General features: G+C 42.4%; 1 protein-coding gene across 10 annotated transcripts in view; it reads right to left on the reverse strand.

Annotated features, from left to right (window-relative positions):
- The window catches only part of APBB2 (amyloid beta precursor protein binding family B member 2), a 377,389-nt gene that overhangs the window by 305,831 nt on the left and 47,635 nt on the right, over positions 1–23,923 (reverse strand). For 7 of the 10 annotated variants that reach the window (XM_059382979.1, XM_059382945.1, XM_059382973.1 and 4 more), the window contains exon 2: positions 2,352–2,509. The exons of the other annotated variants lie outside the window; for them this stretch is intronic. The gene's annotated coding sequence lies outside the window, so the exon portion shown is untranslated. The remainder of the gene's footprint in view (positions 1–2,351; positions 2,510–23,923) is intronic. 10 annotated transcript variants of the gene reach the window in all.

Consider the following 23,923-nt stretch of genomic DNA (forward strand, 5'->3'; position numbering starts at 1 on the left):
ATTTCAGCTCAGGTCATATTCTCAGGGAAGTGAGATAGAGCCCTATGCTGGGTTCCACGCAGGGCGTGGATCCTGCCTAAGATTCTCTCTCTCTCCCTCTATTTCTACTCCTCCCAGCCCACCCCCTTAACCCTGTGCACAATCTCCCTCTCTGTCTCTCTCTCAAAAGCAAACAAATAAATAACATATATATAATAAATATAAAATATATTTTTAATTAAATAAATAAATAATAAAAATTAAAAGTAAAAAAGCAAGGTCAATTATTTTTAAAATGACATAATAATAAAGCCTAACATTAAGAAGAAGAAATAAATTTTAAAATTCATGATGTGCTTGGAATTCTGCTTGAGCAGAAAGCCAACTGAGGTTTTATTGAGAAGAGGAATCCTCAGCCTGCGCTGTTTAAATAAACTCCGGACAGCTTTCTGATAACCTCTCATTTGGCTGCTCCCAACACAATTGTGTTTACAGTAAACACCAGGATTCTACTACTAGTGGAGCTCTGAAATTATCTTCCTTATCTGCTATTTACTTTAACTGCAAGCTCTAGAAAGCCTCTCTTTCTTCCAGACTCAAAAAGCAAGTAATTGAATTAAATGTATTTCATTAAATGTTCCCAAAGACTAAATTCTACTTCTCCCTTTGTTAAATAACAGCGCTCTGCCAGTCTCTCCAAAACCCAGCAGAATTCATAATTGTACCCCTACTCCCAGAGAACTTAGCTCTCACCACTAGTGAAAACATTTTTCACACTGTGTGTCAGAGTACGGATCCGGCCCATCCCCTCCGCTGGGAGCCCCTGAAGACAGGGAGCACCAATCACCTCCCCCTTCAGGCCTCACAACTAGAAGGAGGCCTTCCCAACAGGACCTGTTTAGATCTAAGTGATGGGGATCTATTTCAAACGAACTCCCTAACCTGCCCCGAAAGTGAAGCCAGGGTTGTTGGCTTTAGGTGGTGCTGCCTCTGGGGTCATGGGTGTGTGTGTGTGTGTGTGTGTGTGTGTGTGTTGCCTCTGGGGTCATAGGTGTGTGTGTGTGTGTGTGTGTGTGTGTGTGCGCGCCTCTGGGGTCATGGGGGTGTGTGTGTGTGTGTGTGTGTCCCTGGGGTCATGGGTTTGTGTGCGTATGTGTGCGTGTGTCTGCGTGTGTGTGTGTCTCCCCCCTCCTTCATCTCACTTCCTGCACCTCCCTGCTCTAATCTTCTCTGTGTTAACTTCATTCTCAGAAAGGCTTTCCCTAAAGGATGGCAAAGCGGGGAAACTAGCCACTCCAGCTTAACAAACCTACGAAAAGGAAAATGGTCTTTTCAACAGTGGTCAGTTTTCACAATGGTCAGTGAAAATACGGAGTCCTCCATAAACCCATCCTTGTGACCCTGACTAACCACACTTATGTCACATGCCCTGGACAGAGCCAGTGAGGTCACCTCCCCTTTCCATACAGGCTGACAACGAAGGAAGGGTGACTAACTGCCCAGGGAAAATATGAAAGGGGTAAAGGGATGGTGGGCGGGTCAAGTCAACAGACAGTCACTATTTCACGGGGTCTCAAGACTGCTGATGCGCTCCTGTCTGGTGAGTTTCATGGACTGTTCATGATGTCTAATGCTGAGTTACCCCCGGAATACCCAACAGCTTGTGTTCTGTGCCTCTCCTGTGGGGACAGCACACGTTCTCAGAAGGAATGATCCCCACCTTCCTGCATCAGTTCATTCTGCTGGTCTACCGTCAGGCCACTCTGCATTACTCTATACTCCTCTTATTTTCAGGACACTTCTTTTCTCCTGTGCTACGGGAGTATCTTCATGCCAAATGCACGCACTGCCAAAAATGAACATGTTGCTAGCTTTTGTCTAAGGGGAGAGAAGAGTAAGTAAAATCTTGCCACGCAAACCAGGGCCGAAGCGCCCCCACCAGAAATGGCAGGTCTCCGTGACTCCCCGCTTCCCAGTGTGAAGACACAAAGGAGGTCAAGTCGGAAGGCACCAGCACGAGCCCATGCTTTCTCAAGAAGAGGGTTTTTCTCCAAAGTCAAGCCAAGATCACCGCGGTTGTTATGGGGAGCCTCGGGCTGGGGCCTCCTTCATACGCGGTGCTAAAGACTTGCTCTTCTCTGAAAGAGGAGAGGAAGACGGGCAAAGGGACGGGGCAGAGGACGAAGAAGAAAGATGACGATTCACCGCGCACGGAGATACGTCAGGATCTACCGGCCATGTCTGCAATGCTAGGACTCTCTAATAACTGGGAAGGGCTATCTGGGGCTGTTCCAGAAACATGTTCTGGAATAAACCAAACAGCCTTTCCCTAGCTGACCCGATCCGCTTCATTCAGCCTCTCTGATACTAACCTGATTTTACTTAGTTAGCGTCTGTCTCCGGCTTTCACAGGAGCTTTCTTTTATGGATTTTCCATCCAGCAAATGTTTCTGTTCCACGGCTGGCCAGATCCGGCCACAGCAGCATGCTTGGCCACGGACCACAGCAGCTCACCCACAGCAGCTCCGACCTGCAGGGGAAAAGCCAGAGCCATTGGACAGATTCATCAACTCTCTCTCTCTCTCTCTCTCTCTCTCTCATTTGTCTGTGTTTGGCAGGATAACCCCAAATGTTTTCCAACTGTTTAAAGTCATTAATGAACAGAGACAACAGCGAGTAAGGTGTCCGAAGGACAAGTCTGGGCTATCCTAAAGGACTGAGACATTTAATCATTATTGAAAAGGTTCGGCCAAACGATTAGACTCTGTTTGTGGAAAATGCAAAAGCCAGATGTTTTAATTAACCACAGAAAACATAAGCTACAACTAAAATTTCATGAACACAGTGATCTGCCCTGTGGAAAACCACAGGAATGTTCTGGCAAGGCTCAGTCTGAATTCTTGGGACACAGAGGGCTAGAATCATTCCCCTTAGGAACTCGAACAGAAAATTAACTTGCTCAATATGTTTTAAAAAGTAAAATGAAACCCAGATTTAATCTCAATCAAATATAAAAACATTTCAGGACTTCAAAGGGCACCACCGAAAGACACATAAGGGAAGGTCATAAAGAATTCCAATGTGGTTCGGGATTTAGAATGCATTTTGGATGCAAAGCAAATGGTGTAACAGAAAATTTTATAGGCTAAATAATCCAAAAGGGGAAACTAATCATCTTTCATTTCCCAATGGAGAAAATGACATATTAAACCAATATTCAACAAGTAAATTATAAATATTATCAAATGCATCATATATTTGGGCAAAAGGAATTTCTTAACCATCCTCCTTCGTGCCAAAGCTGTGGCCTAGCCCACGCCAGCAACCATGCTTCAGCTTGAGGAATGAAGGCGTCTAAAAAAACAGTGTTAAAATAACTTCTGCTCACTGATATTACCGCTAGCAATTCTGGTACAGAAAGCCAAAGTGAGGAAACCTTAGAAAAGCAATCAGTGAACTATTAAAACAAATAAATTAAGAAGTCCTCATTCGTTCATTATACTCTTCAATATGACAACATCTATATATGCAAACTATTGAAAGTCTGTTCAAGAGGGAAGAGGACAAATGCTATTTTCAGATACTAGGACTACAATTCTATTTCTGTAAGGCAAAACAGACCCTGTCACAAGAGTGCCAAGCATAATATTACATTAATCTCCACCTTCTCTTGAAAGCTCGGGCCCAAAAATCATCTCCAAAGGAGCACAGTTAAGTTATATATGTATGGTATGATCCCAAGTTTGTTCTACAAACTAAGTATATAATTAAAGACACAAAAGTACGATGAAAGAACTATTTCTGGGTCATGGAATTAGAAGCTTATTTGTCTTTCCTTCTTGGTGTTTTCCAAATTTTCCACAACTCCTATGTATCATTTACAGAACCAGAATCTTTTTCAGTAAGATTTTTATTAAACATGATGGGGACACAAATCAGCAACTGGTGCCCCTCTTATATTAGCCTGATCTGTGGGTTTCTTCTCACTTGAACAATAAGAGCTAATAAATTAAGAAGTCTTCATTTATCTGAGCTCAATAATTCCTAATTTAGAAGTTCAAAACCCAAGTGTCCAAATAACATTTCCAGGGCCGAAGAACACTAGTTTCCTAGAAGTAAGAAACGTGTGTTTGTTTACTGCAAACTTGCCACAAAGAGACAAGAAAACCATAGGTATTTTCCTCCTTTAACTGATTGCATCCAAACCTTTCTATCACTGGCCATACTCTATTAATTTTTGCTTAATTAAAAAGAGCGCCTCCTGGTGTTACCTACTGTCGCACAGGAGCCCAACCGTCGTGAACACTTGACCCCTCCATTTTTGACACTCTCGGCATCCCAGAAAACACAAACCACAGTGGTGGAATCGTAACACTAGAGGACGTGGCAAGCCATCATTCCTAGAACCCCAAAACTCCCTCAGATTACAAATGAAGACCCTGGATGCCGTAAGAGTCTCAATGGCTTTCCTGAGGCCACGCAGCCGGGACGAGAGGATCAGGGATCAAAGCCCAGATCACCTGCCTTCACTCTGACCCAGTCCTCTTCCCACGGCAACGTGGCTCAGCAGGCACACTTCGAAATACAAGTTGGTAGGAAACACGCACACGTTAAATTCATACCAGCAAAACCAGAAGAACAAGACAGACATTTGTTCCACCAAAAATGAAATGCATGCAGGGGAAAAAAATAAAAAATTAAAAAAAAACAAAGACTCAAGTGCAGGCTAAAAAAGATGTGGTGGCTGCGCCCGGAGCACGCTCGATCAGAGAAACAATGGTCGCACTGTGCTCAGGCAGCAGGTGTCCTGACCAGAAACTGCCGATCACACTGAAAGCTTGCTGGTCCTACTACTTGCCCTGTGGACAACAGAGCATGCCCACAGCTCAAAGCAGGACAAAAGGTTTCCAACAAGATAACGCAATCCTTGCCCTGAGCCCACCTGCAAGAGGTAAGAAGGATGGGTGCTCACCCCACCCGTTGGAAACAAGTGATGGATGGCCTTGGGTCACAGCCTCTTCTCCACAAAATGACCCAAATCATAGTGGGAAGACATGAGTGGTTTCAAAAATTAACTAAGTACGAGTTGCTGAGAAAAAACGCAACAAAATCCTAATACTTCCTGTCTTCTGTCTGATACAAACCTCAGAGGGGAGCAAGATTCCCCTCTTTTCTCTGAAGTTATTTGAAACGCTGCTCACCGCTACATCTTTCTTAACAGCCACCTGCAGTATCCCTGCCGCCCCAATCAGAAACTCGAGAGTCGCACACGATGTGGATAGTCTGAAAAGCCAGGGGAGAGAAGAGGACGGATGTCAAACGCTCCCTGGAAAACCTGCATGGAGCGCCCTGCCCGAGAGCCTGTCCTACTGTGCAGCCGGACAACAAAGGCATGGGCTGTGAGGCTGCTAATAAAAAAAAAGCCCCGTCGAGGGAGAATGTGATCTCGCTTTGTAAGAGCCAGAACAAACACGACAGCTCGTCTCGCCTCATTTGAGAAGCCAGGCACCCGGAGAAAAAAGAAAATGCAGGGTTTTGTTTTGGTTTGGTTTTTTGTTTTTTCATCCACGCAAAACTGCTCCTCGAGTCCCTACCGTCCATTCCCATGGCTGGATCCTGGAGGAAACACAATACTGGCAATTTATTTATTCCCCTCGATGTCTCTGTTCTAATATTCAAGGTCAATGTCCACAGCGGGCAAAGGGAATTAGATTCGTGTTACCGTGTCGCAGTGAAATCAAAGCTTTGGAGTATTGTTTGAGTAACTCTCTAAAGTTATTTGTAAGGTAATGACGGTTACGTTCAGATGCAGTGGTCTGAGAGGATCAAATCTCACCCACTAATCCAATCGGACAGAATCTTGCTGGAGCTACCAAATGATCTTTCCCAACAGAGAAGAAACATAAATTAGGATTAGATCAGATTTCATAGATTTTGAAATTCTTTCTTGGAACCTCGGCTGCGTGTTACTCCGTCTTTAGCTTCAGTAGAACGCCTTTGGCAAAATGTGCACCCAGATGTTTGCCACAATTTGAGACTCTTCAGTGTTTGGCTGGCGTTGTATTTTTTCTATTCTAATATCACCGGGAAGGTTTCTCCTTCTTGAGCTCGAGTCCAGAAATACCAGCCAAGCCAATTCAACACTTCAGAAATTTCTATCTCAAAATGACCCGCAGGACCAGGCAAAAATACACTGGAGAACATTCCTCTCACCACCTTGGAAATTTTATTTTAAAGACTGATTGATTTGAGAGAAAGAGAGAGAGGAACAGAGGGAGAGAGACAAGCAGAACCCGCACTGAGCTCAGAGCTCGATGCGAGGCTTGATCCCACGACCCTGAGATCACGACCCGAGCCAAAACCAAGAGTCAGGTGCTTAAGTGACTAAGCCACCCAGGCTCTCCTGAAAATTTGACTTTAAAAATGTAGATTCACAGTATTAATCAATTTACACCTTAAAATGTTTGGGAGAAAAGAAGATTGCATTAAAATTTTTTGTTTGGTTGATTTTTCCCCCAAAAAGAATGTATAACAGGCACCCATCACAGGCAAGTTAGAAAGATCTATTATGAATAATCCAACAGGCACCCAACAAAAATTGTCACTGATGGGGAGGCCATTAGGTAATTTGGAAAGGTTTCATATGGTAACTTCCCCTCTCATGCTCTCAAGGACATAGGGTTTCCACTCCGGGAGCAAAGAGTGGGAATTTACGCTTATTAAGGTTTTAAAGGCTGTTCTGGAAAGAACAGGGGATGAAGAAATGAGCAGATTAAGAGCTTGTAGTCCTAGCTCTGCTACTTAGGACTTGTGGATTTGTGGAATAACTAATTTATTCTCTTTAACCTTTGTTTCCTCATTTGTGAAACTGGGGTGGTACTCTCAGCCAAGTCCCCGGGATTGCCAACTGATAAAAACAAAGAAGAAAACATTATAGAAATTTAACACTATACGTTCATTCAACAAATATTTACTAAGAAACGGCAATGCCGCCAGATAAGGCACTGAGGACCCAACCATGGAGAGGAGACCCAGTCCCTTCCTGCAAGGACTTTAAAATGAAGATTTTACTTACTTGAGAGAGAAAGAAAGCAGGGGGTAGAAATAGAGGGAGAAGGACAAGCAGACTCAAGCTGAGCTTGGAGCCCAACTGGGGGCTCGATCCCAGGACACTGAGATCGTGACCCGAGTCGCAGGCAGAGCTTAACCAACTGAGCCACCCGGCCAGCGCCCCACTTTACATGGTTCTTGAGGAAGTTTCGCAGCACAAAGTGGTAGATGTCATTTTTAGTCTGGGTTATCCAATTGGTTTTGTTTTTTTTTTTATTTTTTATTTATTTATTTGACAGAGAGAGACACAGCGAGAGAGGGAATACAAGCATGGGGAGTAGGAGAGAGAGAAGCAGGCTCCCTGCTGAACAGAGAGCCTGATGTGGGGCTCGATCCCAGGACCCTGGGAGCATGACCTGAGCCGAAGGCAGTCGCTTAACCCACTGAGTCACCCAGGAGCCCTGGGCTATCTAATCGTTGTTAGTCCATTCCTTTATATACTTTTCTTGAGCACTTACTATGTGCCAGGCACTATCTAAGTGCTGGGAATTAAAGCACTGACCAAAATTTCCACCCTGATAAAGCTGGCATTTCAGTCATTCCTCATTCGTATGAAATGTAAAATCTATGAACGACATAGAGGAAGCAGCCAGGCTGTTTCTGCAGCAACCCCTTGATTCCTTCCACCAAAAGACCTCCACACCAAAGTTAAAAGGAATATTCTAGTTGATCTAGATACAGTAAACATTTTCCTTCTTAATTTCCAGACCACATTTTACAATATTCCAAATAATCTACTGCCATTATATGAACTACTTGGTGTGCTCTACTTGGTGTGAGGGACTACAATCTGTGTGCGTTGGCCTGGAGTAATGCACTCTCTCCACACTGTCCCTGTCCTCCCCCCGCCCCCCCCCCACCCCAGGAAAAAGAACACTCGCTGGAATCCATCCAGTAACAACCCTGGTTTTAACAAGGGGAATATCAGTTTTTTTAGAAGCATTTCCTGGAGCAGTCATTTTTTTTAAAGAATAAAAGAAGTGGAATTATTTATTTTAGAAACGAAACTGAAGTTCAATTTTAACATGCCAAATGTCTGCCTTAGCAAAGTTTCTTTTTTAAATCTGTTTCATTACAAAAATAAATAAAAAGGGCCTGAGAACTAGGCTGTCCAGGACACTGTCAACCCAACTGTCTAAAAATTCGGTAGGGGACAGAGCAGAAGGGGACGATGAGAGAGGGGAAGACAAGTAAGAAGGGAGGCCATCAAGACCCACACATGGACCCGGATTTATAACCTGAAAGCTCACGTAACCGACAAACAGCAAGAGCCAATGTTCAAAATAAGGTTTAGCAAAGAAAAAAGCAAATATCCAAATATAAATGACCAAAATGATATACAACTTCAGGGGAAGGCTTCTGAAACCTGGAGTTCTTACCAAAAATACGAAGTCCAAAGCCCAAGTACCCTGACATAAATACCAGGTCTGGGGGAGTGTCTGGGAAATCTTTGGTTTTTTTTAATCTGTCCCTACATGATGGTAGAGGCAGAGCCATGATTGGGAACCACTGGTTTTACTCTATTGCCTTATAGAAAAAAAGTATGGATTACTTCTTTTTTTTAAGATTTTATTTATTTATTGTACAGAGAGAGAGAAAGAGAATGTGCACATGGCGGGGAGGGGCAGAAGGAGAAGAGAATCTTAAGCAGATGCCACCGTGAGCACGGAGACCAATGCAGGGCTCGATCCCAGGATGCCGAGATCATGACCTGAGCTGAAATCAAGAGTCTGGTGCTTAACCTACTGCACTACCAGGCATCCCTGAAATACTTTTATCATAATAATGGGTAACTGTCTTGTGAAGAGCTTTCCATGAATCATCACATTCATCCTGAAGTGGGAACTATTATTATATGCCTATTTTTAAACAGGGAAATTTGAGGCATAAAGAAGTCCAAGGGTCTTGACTAATGTTACCTGGCTTTAAAATCAAAGGCCTGGGATTGTTCACTCAGGTCAGCCCCATATTTTCTTAGCATCTGGTGAATGCCAGCAAGCCAAGTCTCTTTTCCGCTCTGTAGTCTCAGGATGGCCTATGGCTACCACATCTGTAACGTAACGTAGGCATTACAGTTTTTCACACAAAGCTTAAAACCCAAAATTCAGTCAAATTCTGCATTTAAGATACTGTTCTGGAAATCAGGTATGAAGTATGATCTGTTTAGAGCATTGGGAGGTATCTGGTCAGGTCTGCAAAGTTATCTTAATGACCTTCCAACTGGAGATTAGTAAAGGGCACACTTCTGATCTTAGGAGACGGATGCTCCTTCATCAACACGAGATTTACCTAGAAAGAAGCTGGACACAACAAAGTCCAGCTCATTAGGAATTACTGCCAAGGCCTTCACACAACACCTTCTCACAACTTCAAGATTTTGTTTGCGTTACTGCATCTGCCCAGACTGCCCTGCCCTCCCACTCAGAGGTGCCAAGCGTTCGTCCTCTGAAGCCCAGCCCTGATACGACCTCCTTCTGGAAGTCTCCTTGGATGCCCTGGCAGAAATAATTATTAATGCCTTGGTGATTGTCAATGCTTCCCCTATCACACAGAGCAGGCTGACACTTACTTCAGGAATACATTAAGTCTTATCTTGTCAGGGTCTTTGAACATCTCACCTCCGCACCCTTATTCTCAGGTGGCCCCAAGTCTTCCCGGTTCTTCCTCACCTCTCTCAAGGCTCTTCCTCAGGCTCCTCCTGAGGCTCCCTTTTGCATGACCACTAGAATACCAACGATGTTCACGAAGGCTTCATTCTGATTCTCCTCAGACTTCATACATATCTTTTGGTGACTTCAACCACATTGCCAGGCCCAGCTACAGGGTACTCTGATGACTCCCATATACCCACGCAGTCATTCATCAAACACTCATTGAGATGTACGGTAGGTCAAGTACACACCATGCTTTGTCTCCAGGCCAGACCCTTCCCTTGACTGCTCTATGCCCAACCTACATGAATCACCACTCCTGGACACCCAGGCCATTAATATTCTAACCCATTGGCCACCAGCCTAAGAGGCACATTTCTTCACATGTTCACATAGGTAATATTGAGATGTGTCTTCTAAAAAGGGCATCTTGAAAAATTCTGGCAATAGGGGTAGATGCCTGACTAGCTCAGTCCGTGGAGCATGCAACTCTTGATCTCAGGGTGGTTAAGTTTAAGCCCCACCATGGGTGTTAGAGATTGCTTAAAAATAAACTCTTAAAAAATAGTCGGGCAATGTTTTCCTTAAAATTTTTTACACATAGTATAATGGTGGCTCTTACAAACAATGGCATCTTAAAATGAACAGCAAAGATTATCTTAATGTATTTCCCTTCCATTGTTCTACAACAGTGCTGTTCACCAGAATTTTCTTCAATGATGGAATTGTTACTCAATACAATAGTAGCCTCTAGCCACATGTGCACTGAAATGCGGCTAGTATGACTGAGGACAATTTTCATTTTTTATTTTTAAATTTAAAAAAATTCAAAAAACTTTAATTTTAATTTTAATCTATATGTTTATCAATTTATCACTCCTTTTTGCATCTCAGCTCTTGCTCCTAGAACCACTTTCTTCTTCCTGAAGTTTTAGAAGCTTCTTAATAAAGGTCTGCTGTGACAAGTTTTAGGTTTTTGGAAAGTCTATTCTGCCTTTTTCTTGAATGGCAGTTTTGCTGATATACAATCAGGAGTATTTTCTTTTATGTTGAGAAGTCAGTGTATTATTCCCTTGATGAACAATCAGCCTTTTCTTTTTGGGTATTCTTAAGATCATCTTTATTATTTTGGTGTATTTAAGTTTTCCTATACGTAGACATGGATTTCTTTTTATTTATCCTAATTAGGTTATGTTGTACTTCCCTTATCTGTCCATTAATTACTTGAATTTAAGGAACACTGGTCATTTATGTCCTTCATAAACCCTCTCTGGATGTTATACACCAGATCTTCAAATTACCAAATTATTTCTAATTACCAAATTATTATTTCAACAGTTACAATTTTTTCCTTAGGTGGTGTTTTTGTTTGTTTATATTTTTCCAAATCTCCCTGGTCAATTTTCTTTTCAGTAACAACAAAAACACCTAGATTTATACTGCTCTTATATACACTCTTCCCCCTCCTCCCCCCATTTTATTGAGATATAATTGACATATAACACTGTTATCAGTTTAAGGTGTTTAAGGTACAACATAATGATTCGATATTTATATATATTGCAAAATGATTACTAAGGTAAGTTTTATTAACATCGATCACCTCACAGAAATACCAATTTTTTTCTTCTGATAACTATTTTTTTTAATATTTCATTTATTTGGGGGGCCACACATGAAAGAGAAGGGGAGGGGCTGAGGGAGAAGCAAACTCCCCGCTGAGCAGGGAGCCAGATGTGGGGCTTGATTCCAGGACTCTGGGATCATGACCTAAACCTAAGGCAGAAGGCAGACACTGAACCGATTGAGCCACCCAGGTAACTCCTCAATGAGAACTTCTAAGATCTATTCTCTTAGCAACCTTCAAATATAAAAAAAACAGTATTGTGAACTCTAGTCACCATGCTATGTATCATATCCCAGAATTTATTTATAACTAGAAGTCTGTACCTTGACCACCTTCCCCATTTCCCCCACCCCTCTCCTCTAGCAATCACCAATCTGTTCTCTGTTTCTATGAATTTGGGGTTTTTTAGTTCCACATATAAGAGAGAACATACAATATTTGTCTTTCTCTGATTTCTTTCACTTAACATAAAGCCCTCATGGCCCATCCAAGAGGTCACAAATGGCAACATTTCCTTCTTTTTATGGCTACATAATATCCCTGGTTAATTTTTATCTCATGATTTGTGATTAACTATTCTATTTCTTAAAACATTTCCAACATTATTATTTTATATTCTATATCATAATTTTAATATCTAAAGTTATCAGGGTTCTTTTTTTTTTTTTTAAGATTCTGTTTATTATTTATTTGACAGACAGAGATCACAAGTAGGCAGAGAGAGAGGAGGAAGCAGGCTCCCTGCTAAGCAGAGAGCCCGATGCGGGGCTTGATCCCAGAACCCTGGGATCATGACCTGAGCCGAAAGCAGAGGCTTTAACCCACTGAGCCACCCAGGTGCCCCTAAAGTTATCAGGGTTCTAAATGTATTGGTATTTTTGTTTATTTCTGGTGACTCTCACTCTTGGTGGTTTGTTTTCTAGAAGAACTAGAGATGTTATATTCTGAACTCATGTTTGGTTGATCTGAGGAGAATCCTAAGGTCCAAAGAAGGGATGCCTTCCTCCAGAAAGGAACTGCATTTGCTCTGCCAAAAGCCAATAGGCACAACCTACCCCAGTCACCTTAGGTTTTTTCCTAGGTCCTGGTGGAATGCAGGCTGCTCCACCTTGCCACACACCAAAGGCTTAGTCTCCAACCACAGTTGTGATAACAGCATTTGCCTCTGTGGCCACCTATCTTTTGTGGTTGTTTATACACAAAGCCCTCAGCTTGGGTTGAATTTTCCCTTTGGTGGTTGATCTAATTGAGGTAGGAGATTTTGGAAATGTCTTAGCTTCTGGGAGCCCATAAGTATATTAAAAAAATACTTTAATCCAGATAACAATGGGGAAGTGTGCTAGAGTATGCAAAACTACTATACCGCTGGAAACCTAAGTCCCCTACTACTGATCTTCCCTCTAAACCTACTTTTTGTCCTTTGTTCTACATTTTGCTCAATGGCACCATTCACGCTCATCCAAATCTAAAACCCAATATGGCAGGTACCAATGACCCCTCTTTTCCCTCCACTGTCCCATGCACAAATAGTTACCAAGCTCCAAATCTTGCATGATCAAGATTTTCTTCTGATAACTATTTTTTTTAATATTTCATTTATTTGGGGGGCCACACATGAAAGAGAAGGGGAGGGGCTGAGGGAGAAGCAAACTCCCCGCTGAGCAGGGAGCCAGATGTGGGGCTTGATTGCATTTTATCTTTCTGATTGGCATGGCACCTAGTAGTATAATTTTAATCATCAAACGACAAGTAAAAAAATAAATGAAACTAAATTAAAACCCAAATCACACATTCCTGCCAAAATATGGTGCTTTATGTGAAGGAAGCTTCGAACACAGGGAAGCGGAAGGAGAACTGAGTTTCATACAGATCGCAAAAGAACTAGAACTTTGGCATCAGAACTATAGTCACATTTCCAAGGGGAGGTTTAATTTTAGCCAAACAAAATTATCTGTCACAATAAATTAATGTTAATTTGCATTTTACTGGCTTTGTAGTTGTGCTTAAATTTACTCTATAAAATTGTCATTGTTTTATAGTTATGTAAGAGCTGAAGCGTAAGGAGTTTATACCTACTTTTATGTTCGAGTCTATTTCAACTACTTCACAATAAGAATATTTATGTCAGTACTGGGGATTTGTGAGAAATTTTTTCCTGTAAATAAAGAGGTCCATAAATTATTGAAATTTAAGGACTGCTGGTCTTTATATTCTTGACACCTTTGATAGTCGTCATTCTCTCCATAAATGAATACAGAAAAATGGAATACAACAGCACAATCAAGACATCATTTACTAAACTCCAATTTCTCCCCAATTCTCCAGCTGTTGGAATTAGCTTCAAACGAATGAATCTTTTAAGGCAGGAGGCTTTGTTTCTTTCCTCTAATAGTGGCAGTTTTTAGGATTTAAGACAAACACTCTCCCCAGGTTCTACAATCACCTGCTTCTACTGGAATCCATAAAATGGCACAAATGTACTGGCAACAGCGAATGAAATGTGTCAAACAAACGACGGTCCTCGCCTTAAGGAAGTCCATTTCCTGATTACGGTTCAATGACCGGGAATTTAGGTGAGTACAGCATTGTTGTTCTGAATGAGTACAAGAAATTCCCAATCATTTCTTTTTCACTTCAGTACTCTTATTCTGTATGGGCTGATGGGCTCTAGTTCCCTCAACCTTCATGTATTTCATTTTTAAAAGTCCCTCCCACCAAGATAAAACTTTCTCTTCAACAGACTGGCCTATATGTCAACATCTTCTATTTCTCCTCCTACAGGGTCCGACTCCATCAGAACCAGAAGGGAAGTCACGGCATACCCAGGCCATCTGTTACCGGATAGAGAACGCTGGGGCCCAGAATGTTGAAAAGGCTCTGATGGGCACAGCCCAGAATCTGGTTGGACCCAGTCTCGCCCACCCAGTCCAACTCTGTAACTCCTCTGACTCATTTGAAACCACAAGTAGCTTGAACTAGGACTTCAATTTTATGACTTTGGTCATCATTAAACTTTTGTTGTTTTTAACAATCCAAAGAATTGGGCCGTTTGCTAATAATAGTAACTTGAGGATATCCACGATATATGAAGAAACAACTTGAGTTTTAGGAAAAGAAAGTTTCTCAAATTCTGAAACCTCATTCCAGGAGTCTTTTTGGAAGTGTTTTGTTTTTTTTAAATGTTTTCATCTTTGTTTTTTAATCAGAGCACATTTACTCTAGGAGAAAATGAGATTGCCTGATTATTCAAAGAGAGAAATAGAACATTTTACTGAGAATTTAAAAACAACACCGTGACTACATGTAACTCTAATTCAGTAGCTCTCACATTCAGATCTAGGTCGGGGCACAAGAATATGCATTTTTTAACTGAATTATAGTTAACACACAATGTTACCTTAGTTTCATGTGTACAACGCAGTGATTGGAGAGCTCTGTACTCCATGCTCTGCTCACCACGAATGTGGCTACCATCTGTCACCACACAACATTCTTACAACAACACTGACTGTATTCCCTAAGCTATGCCTTTTATTCCTGTGACTTATTCATTCCATAACTGGAAGCCTATATTTCCCACCCCTTCACCATTTTGCCCATTCTCCCACCGCCCCCTCCCCTCTGGGAACCTTCTGTTTGTTCTTTGTATTTTGGAGTCTGCTTCTGCTTTTTGTTTGTTTATTCATTTGTTTTTATTTTTAGATTCCACATACAAGTGAAATCATATGGTATTTGTCTTTCTCTGACTTAATCCACTTAGCCTAGCACCTTCTAGGTTCATCCAAGGTGTTGCTAGAATATACATTTTCTTTGAAGAATTTATTTATTTATTTGGGGGTGAGGGGCACAGGGAGGGGGGAGAGAGAGAGTCTTAAGCGGACTCCACACTGAACGCAGAGCCCTGCTCAAGGCTGTCTCACAACACTAAGATCACAACCTGAGCCAAAATCGAGAGACAGTCGCTCACCTGACAGCAAGACTATACATTTTTAACAAGCACGAGTGATGATAATGCTGGTGGTCTGCAGGCCATTTGACGGGAAACGTGGATCTATACAATTTAAGTTAATTTCAGTATTGTTACCTTATCAAGAAAGAAAGGCAAGGAAATGAAAGAGGAGAGAGTAGTAGAGTAAGAGAAAACCCGAAAGACACGGTACGCACACACACACAGACAGACGTGGAAAAGTGGCTTTCATGGAATAACATTCCTAAACTCTGACCTAATAAATTATGCTGAGAGCCGCTGCAGAGAATTTTTAAAAACAACTCAGAGCAGAAATGGTGTTCTCACCCAACAAACAGGTGAAATCAAAGGCCAGTATGGCGTTTAGCAGATTGCAAGGCCCTCGCGAAATATTTAATTAAGAAGCAATGCTGGCTCTAGCTGGAAGTCTCTTTAACCACAGAAGTGAAATCATAATTAATAGGATCACATCTTATTTTCCCCCTGTGTCTGTTTCCTCAGGGCATCTATAATGTCTGAATTGAAAATGGAATGTTAAGTATTATAATAACAACATTTGTTGGAAAGTTCATCCTAATATTTGTAGTTCATAAGTGGATGGATATACCTTTATTCTTTTCAAATTTTTTCAAAGAAATCTGAACTTTTTTAAAGATTTTATTTATTGAACAGAGAGAGAGAGAGAACACAAGCAGGCAGAGAAGCAGGCAGAGAGAGACGGGAATGTAGGGGTCCGACCCCAGGACCCTGGGCTCATAACCTCAGCCAAAGGCAGAGGTTCAACCCACTGAGCCACCCAAGCGCCCCGAAATCTGAACTTTTAAAATTACATATGTTATCCATTTTTAACCAAATAATCCTGGCAAGCAAAACCTTCTGGGGAAAGGATAGTTGGGAAAAAAGAAGGTGGGGGAACAGTTAATTAACTAACAATTAATTAACAGTTAATTAACAGTTAATATCCCCTTCAATTAATTGAAGGAAAAGAAATCAAGAGTAAAGAAGTCAGGATTTAAATGTGGCTAAAAATGCAAGTTGCTACTTCAAGGTGCAGATATTATATATTTTTTAATTTAATTTAATTTTTTGTTTTTTTAATTAACATGTAGTACACTATTTGTTTCAGGGGTACAGGTCTGTGATTCATCAGTCTTACACAATTCACAGTGCTCACCATAGCACATACCCTCCCCAATTCATTTTTAACTGATTTTATATCATTTTTTAACTGGGGGAAGCCCAACAGACTTGTTTAAAAGAAGATGATCAGAGCTCCTGAGTATCCAGGGGACAGGGTCCCCCGAGCTCCACACACCCACCACCAGCCCAGCTCACTCACTCATTCATTCATTCAATCATTCATTCAGTCCTTTTTACTTCCTTTACTTCAGGACAACATTTAACCATGTTTATTTTATTTCTTACAGTCAAAAGAAAACCCTGATGTTAAACCAAGAAAGAAAACTTTTATTTACAAACTAATGTCTGCTGTGAGGCTGAATGCACCGTCTTCTTTCACAGACGTGGGGGTGAAGCATTGCAGAAAGTTCACAGGCTTGGGACCCTGGGAGAAACGGGTTCAAATCCTGACTGCCTCAGTTGGCTGTGTGACCCTGAGACTCATCATCTAACTTTCGGAGTTCGTTTCCTCCTCCATAAAATGGGAACTGTACCCTCTACCTTCTGGGTGGAGTGAGAATCGGGGACAAGGTGGGTGTCCTAAGGGATCTAGGCCAGTGCCCGGCACACAGCAAGTGACTGGCTGACTGTTATTTCGCACTGGCATCCCTTTTACAAGGGCCCCACAATTTTTTGTCTGGGCAGGTGAGTCTAAAGCAAGTCTTCTGCAGGCGATTTGTACTCTGCTCCCGGCTGCAAAGATGCTCCCACATGAACCCACTCCTCAAACGACCGTTCAACACCAGACCCTGGGGAACTGGGTTTTCTTGTCTCGCAAGGACAGAGGAAAGGAAAGTCACTGTCCACAGGCTCTCGCAAAGGGACCTTCAATAAGCAATTATTCTATTGTTTTTGCTACCGTAAAAGAAGCCAAAGAAGTGACTTCCAGATTGTCACTCGTAGAACAAGCTGATCCCAAACACTTGACTAAGAAGGGAGATGGTGGAGGGTGTAGACAGGAGAGGCGGGGCTGTCAGTGGGCTCTACCCACCGCGCCCACAGCACCTCTGATGCAGGATTCCTCCAGAAATCGGGACCCCGCCAGGACATGCCAAGAAACAAGTCGGTGAAGAGGCTATGGGTTCTAACCAAACTTCACCAGCCCTTGGGTAACAGTTGCATGTTCCAAAGCCCTCTTCCATGGCAGTCCTATCTGTGATTGAGGGAGAGGAAGAACATGAGGGACAAGGCCACTGACTCCAGAGCCACGCTGCCTGGGTTCAATACCGGACTCTATCCCAGCCTAGCTGTGTCACTTTGGCCAAGTCATGCCAAAGGGGCATAAGGACAGCCCTAACTCACAGGGCTGCAGCAAGAACGGAATGGGTTAACGCACGTAAAGCACCTGCCTTAGCTATTGTCATTACTATGAAAGCACTACCCCCTCCCCCATGACCAAGGCCAAGAGTACACTCTCTTCTCAGAAAAGGACGGCTGTGTTTCTTCAGAAAGCTACACCCAACTCAAGTTCTCTAAATTGAATTGTATTTTAGATACATTCGAAAGACATTCTGGTTTGCCTATAGCAGTGGCTGTAAGCCAGGGTGGCAACCAGAGCACCTGGAAAGCTCGTCCAGAAGGTGTGTGTCCGGGCAGCGGGTCTGGTTTGGAGCCCAGAACGTGTATTCTGATAAAGCAATGTCGCTAGAATGCCCACCTGGTGGTGAGAAATGTTGGCTGAAAGCAAGTTCCAACTCTCCAAACCCAGCCTTTCTTGGCAGAGGGGTGGGGGAGTGGTTTTAGGGGGGTTCCAAGGGTAGTACTGCCTACCGAAATGTCCCTGGAACCCACTGGCTGCCGTTCGAAATTTCTTTAGCCAGAGTTTCCCATTGCATGATCAGAAATATATTTTCAGCTAGAAAAGGGACCAACGTGGGTTAAGCATCTTAAGCCTTAATGTATGGTCCCTTCCTCAAGATCACCTTGTGGCCCTCACTGTACAAAGAAAGAAATCAAGGAGCGGGGAACTTCTATAGCAGAGCCGAGTTTCAAGCCTGAGTGGGTCAGACCGCTACACCACCACGCCAGCCGGCCTATCAGCTGCACTCGGGAAGCCCGGACACGGTTCTAAATCAAGGACAATGAAATGGGACTGGAGAAGGAGCTTCAGGTACATCCCAACACACACGCCCCCCACCCCACCCCACCTCTTGTCAGGTCCTACTGAACCAGGAATAAGATGAACTTAAAGATCAAGGAAGGATCTGGATCCTGGCCTCTTCTTCCAGGAGAAGATTTTAAGGCAAATCTCAAATTTACCAAGTCTTAAAGCTACGTAGGTACAACTGAAAGGTGTTCACTTTAAATCTCTTTTTCTTTCATAGGCAAAAGCAAAGAAATAGAGGAATCACGGGAAATGGATAAAAATGGGGGACATCGTCCCATATACCTCAAAAAAGCTACCATGAAGCTCAAATAGGATCACAATATCCACATAACATGAGCTAGAACTTACTGAACTTAACCAATGCTGAGAATACATCACCTTCCAACAATCCCTAGAGATTCCCATTTTTCAGATGAGAAAACTGAAGTAGGAGGAGGTTAAAAAAAAAAAATTATCCAAACAGTTGGTTTGTAAAAGGAAATTAAAACCCAGGCTAAAAATCAAGCCTTTTCAACTCTTGAGTCTAGTACATTATTTTGTCTATAAGATCACTATGCAATCTGTCAAGTCTTATAAAGATATTACTTTCTGCCTTATTAGGGAATTTGCATGAGCCACCAAGTGCCTCGAAGCTGCAGAAAAAGCAGAGGGAGCAGATAATCTATAAATTGGAATCTCACCCCTGGAGTAAACAAGAGAAGTTTATAAACCTATTTTCAGCTTAATGAATAGAAAATAAATAGAAGCATCCACAGAAAATGAAGGCAATCAAGAAATAACACTGAGAAAAACAACAGGCCTAAGGAGAAACAATGCTATTTACTGGGAAACATTAAGGATGAGAAACAGGAAAGTGATTCAGACAACTATAAGCCTAAGAATCAGGGCCCAAGGCAAACTAGTTGTAAGGAAGAGGGGTTGGGGGGAGGCAGGATAGGCAGGAGACAAGGCTCACAGGTGCTGCCTTCCTGGACAGGAAGGACAAGGGCAGAAGTCACCAAGCCACAGAAAGGAAATGACGGGAGCCCTGCTGCCTAAGTGATTAGTCAGAGTATGAGGAACACCACATTTCCTTCCATTTCCCCTCCCTGCAAATGCTACAGAATTATGAGCCATTCCTTCTCAACAGAGGGGATAATTTTTCTTAATACCAGATAGAGCACACAGAGAATTCTTCTCTCCACACTGCATCCCAGTCAGCAATGAGGAGGCCAAAGGAGACTTCGGGAAGCTGCACATGGCCGCAGAAAGAACCAGCAGTCCGAAGACGGGATTCCAAATGTGGTCCCACCAATGCCCTGGACTAAGCCACCTCAGGCAAACCCCTCGGCAACCACGACACCAGCATGCAAGTGAACAGTAGACCAGGTGATCTCCAAGAGGCAAATTCCGGTCACTAACTCCCTTCCCAGATTTCCTTGGTGTCCCTCTTGCCTGCCACGGACTACGGTGGGCTCTCCAATGTGCTTCTAACCGGAAGAGAGGGAGAGAGGAAGGAAGAAACTGAAAATGACAAATGCGTTTGAGCTTCAAAAAGTCTGTAAGAACTGGTAATCCAAAATCCAAACAAGATTAAAGGACCTGGTAAAAAATGATATCTACCATTTATTGAGCCATTACTATGTGCCAGGTATGTACTGGCTGATTTAATCCTCATCACAACCCTCTCAGGCAAGCAGGTGAAGTAACCAGTCCAGGTGACAAAGCCTGTAGTTAAGCTGGGATTTGAACCTGGCCTCCAGAGCCTGAGGTCTTCATCACTAGGCACACAGAAATAACTCAGGAGTAAGAAAACCCAGCTAATTATACAACATCTCTTTGCTCTGTGGCTGAAATCCTCTCAACTGTATTACAGAATGCTGTATTACAGAGTTACAACCTGCATTACAGAATGCTGCCAGTTTCCCGAGGGGAAAGCAGGTGACTGGTTTGGAACCAGGACCTGACAAACACACAGCTTGAGTGAAACCAAGCTCTTCATGGACATTACTCCTTGATTCTAGAATCTTTCTCCCAGCGAGCACATCCACAAAATTTCTTTCAAAGTGTAGCATTTCAGGTCCACTGGCATTCCAGCCACTGACAAGGAGGATACCATCCATAAACCCATTTACTTGGGAGAGTCTGTGGAACCCAGAAATGTTAAATGGGCGACTCCAGGTCATTCAGGTCACTGGAGGACCAGGGCTAGAATCTGAGTGTCCCAGATCCCAGTTTCATGTTCTTTCAACTCTTTGAAACCAAGACCCATGTCTTAGCCCTTATTGAATTCTATACCATTTATCAAAGAAACTTTCAAACACATAAAAAAGTAGAAAGTGTCAACTATACTTCAATTAAAAAAAAAAGAAAAAGCTTAAAATATCAACAACACATCGATTTAAAAACATTTTTTAACTTAAAAGTGGAAAGAATGAATGAATCCCCACACAGCCAACCACCAGCTTCAACAATTACCAACTCAGAACCAGTCTTGTTTTACCTCCATACCCACCTCCGTCCCAACCCCTCCACCACCACACCCAACACCAGGCTGTTTGGAGGCAAATCCCAGACCTCACAGCCTTTCACCGCAGATATTTCAGTACGGACCTCTTAAAAATAAGGATATTTTAAAGCATAAACACATTAACTTTATCACACCTATCAAAATGAATCATAATTTCTTAACATCAGTTATCCAATCAATCAGTGCTCACATTTCCCGAGTTATCCTGTATCCTTTACAGTTTGTTCGAATCAGAATCCATATAAAGTCTACACATTGCAACTGAGTGATGCATTTCTTAATCTCTAGGTCCTCTACCCATCTCTATCTGTTTCCTAACAATGTAGTCACTGAAGAAACCAGGCCAATTGCCCTCTAGGGTCTCCCACAGTCTGGATTTTGCAGAGTTTTCTTTTGATCTCCCCACAGTGCTCTGCCCTGTACCTGACATAAAGGGAAATATGCTTGGACTCACCCATGTGTGCTCCCTCTCTGTCCCTCTCTTTTCCTCCCTCCTTCCTTCTGTTTTAGAAGAATAAGTTCCATTTAATTGTTGATTCAATCCAACAACTACCTTTGGAATGTCAATAGGGCAAGGCTGATGGCATACCAAGGAGAATAAGCCATGATCCTTATCTCGGGGAAGACACATAATCCAACAAGAGTGATAAACGTCAGCTGAGAACTACCTGAGAAGGCTCCAAAAGAATTTCAAGGATGAGGTGGGACCTAACCTAGACTTTAAAAAATTCTGATTTGGGCCCATACAAAGCAAAGGGCAACAGGACATAGAGGTAGTTCGGGCAACATTAGCAAGATGGGAATGTCTCTGACGTATTTTAAATTCACAGCAGTGCTGGCGGGGAAAACATCTCATGGGGAAAGAGTTTGGTAATAAAAGATCCTGGATATATGGTGGGGGTCCGAGAATCATCAAGTATGTTTGAATAGCAGAGGAGCATTCCACCTGCATTACAGAACACTAGCAACAGCACTGAGAATGTATTAAAGGTGGGGAATTCAGTCTGGATTTCAATAATCCAGTTAGCGGGGCCCGAACAGGGCTAATGGTGATGACCAAAGAGAAAAGAATAGCGTGGTCTGTCAACTGAACACGGGGTGGGGGGGGGGGGAACTGAAGGCAGAAAGAGCAGAAGATAAGAAAAGCTGATCTGCAGCTTTGAGAGAAAGGAAAGGATTTTATTGAAGAAAAAATACTATTTCTCCAGTACGTCAAGTAACATACTTTCATAGCCAGGGACTAAAAGCCACATCAAATATAAAACATTCTGTAATGTTTCGGCAACAAGGCTTGCAGGAGGAAGAAAATTCATGGTAAAGAAAAGATAAGTCCTAAAGGGTTTTATATTTATTTAGGGATAAAATGTAAGCAAGCGTTTAAGTCGCAAATTCAATCTCTGATTCACAACCATATTGGATGTGCACACAAATTATAATCAGTAGTCTAGAGCTCAAAATTGCTAACACAGTGACACAGGGCACAAGGGAAGGCTCCTGTGTTTGAGAGAAGATCTCAAGACACATAATTTCCTTTTATCTAATGAAGAGGATACAATAGTTTCTGTTTGTACCAGACAGCATAAACCCAATTAAGTTCTTAATAGATACTTTCTTTGATGATAAATCCCTTTAAAAAGACAAAACAATAAAAACCAAAAACCTGGGAACAATATCAACCTCTCCTTAAATGTTAACCTTTAAAGAACTGAAACAACTATTTTATCCTCTGGATTCCAAATCCTGTATTACACTAGATTGAACATAAGCCTTACAAAGAATAAATCCTAGATGTTTTTAGAACCAGCAGGAAGCTATGACTTAGAAGTTGATTCTTTTCACATAGAAATATTCCTAAGTGATCCCTAAAGACATGACAATTTTTTTTAGAGGACTAGCTGACATCTGGGTGTTTAAGTACATACCAGGGTTAACAGACTTCATTTTCATTCTTAAGTCTTATTTTACAAAGGATTTTAAGTGGGTGTATTTTCCCTTTCTGCAGAAAGTTTCACCATCCGAGCCATAAGCTGTCTCCCTTGAACCTCTAATGCTTCCCTCCACAAAAATATCAATTGTTTAATATTTTATTTGATCGTTTGATAAGTCTGCAACATACCCGTGCAGAGGAAGGAAGTCTGAGATTTCAAATCCAAGGAACTATAACTGTGCAACTATTAGCCATTCAATGTGTAAGTCGCTTATCTGTTTTCTCACTTGTACACTAGGGTCATTCCCTCAGGAATGCCATGAGAACCAACTCTCCTCCAGTCCTCCAACACTAGCTGTATGTCCTTTGTTCAATCTGAATTTGACGTGAACAACCCGGAGGTAGCATCAGACTCCACCGGTTTAAGAGCTCAGTCCTACAAGACCGTACTCATTTGAGATGCCAGTTACAAGCACCGGGTCCCCAGGTTACCTCCTTGTTTGGCTATACATATGGGAGTTCCCGCAACTTCCACCCCTCAGGTTTACCAGAACAGCTCACAGAAGTCCGGAAAACACTTTATTTATGTCTCATGGTTTATCATAAAGTATAAAATTCAGGACCAGCCAAACGGAAGAGCTGCCCAGGGCCAGGCAGAGCTCCCATGCTATCTCCAGACACATCACCTGTCCAATACCTTGATGCATTCGCCAACCCAGAAGCTCTCTAGACACAGGCCTTTAGGGGTTTTTAGGAAGCAAGACTAATTAGATCATTGGCCAATGGGGACTGAACTCAGTCTCCAGGTCCTCACCTCTGTCCTGGAATCCAGGGTGGGGCTGAATGTCCCAACCTGAATTGGGGCTG

The sequence above is a fragment of the Mustela nigripes genome, chromosome 1 (genome assembly GCF_022355385.1).
Source record: "Mustela nigripes isolate SB6536 chromosome 1, MUSNIG.SB6536, whole genome shotgun sequence".
Taxonomy (NCBI): domain Eukaryota; kingdom Metazoa; phylum Chordata; class Mammalia; order Carnivora; family Mustelidae; genus Mustela; species Mustela nigripes.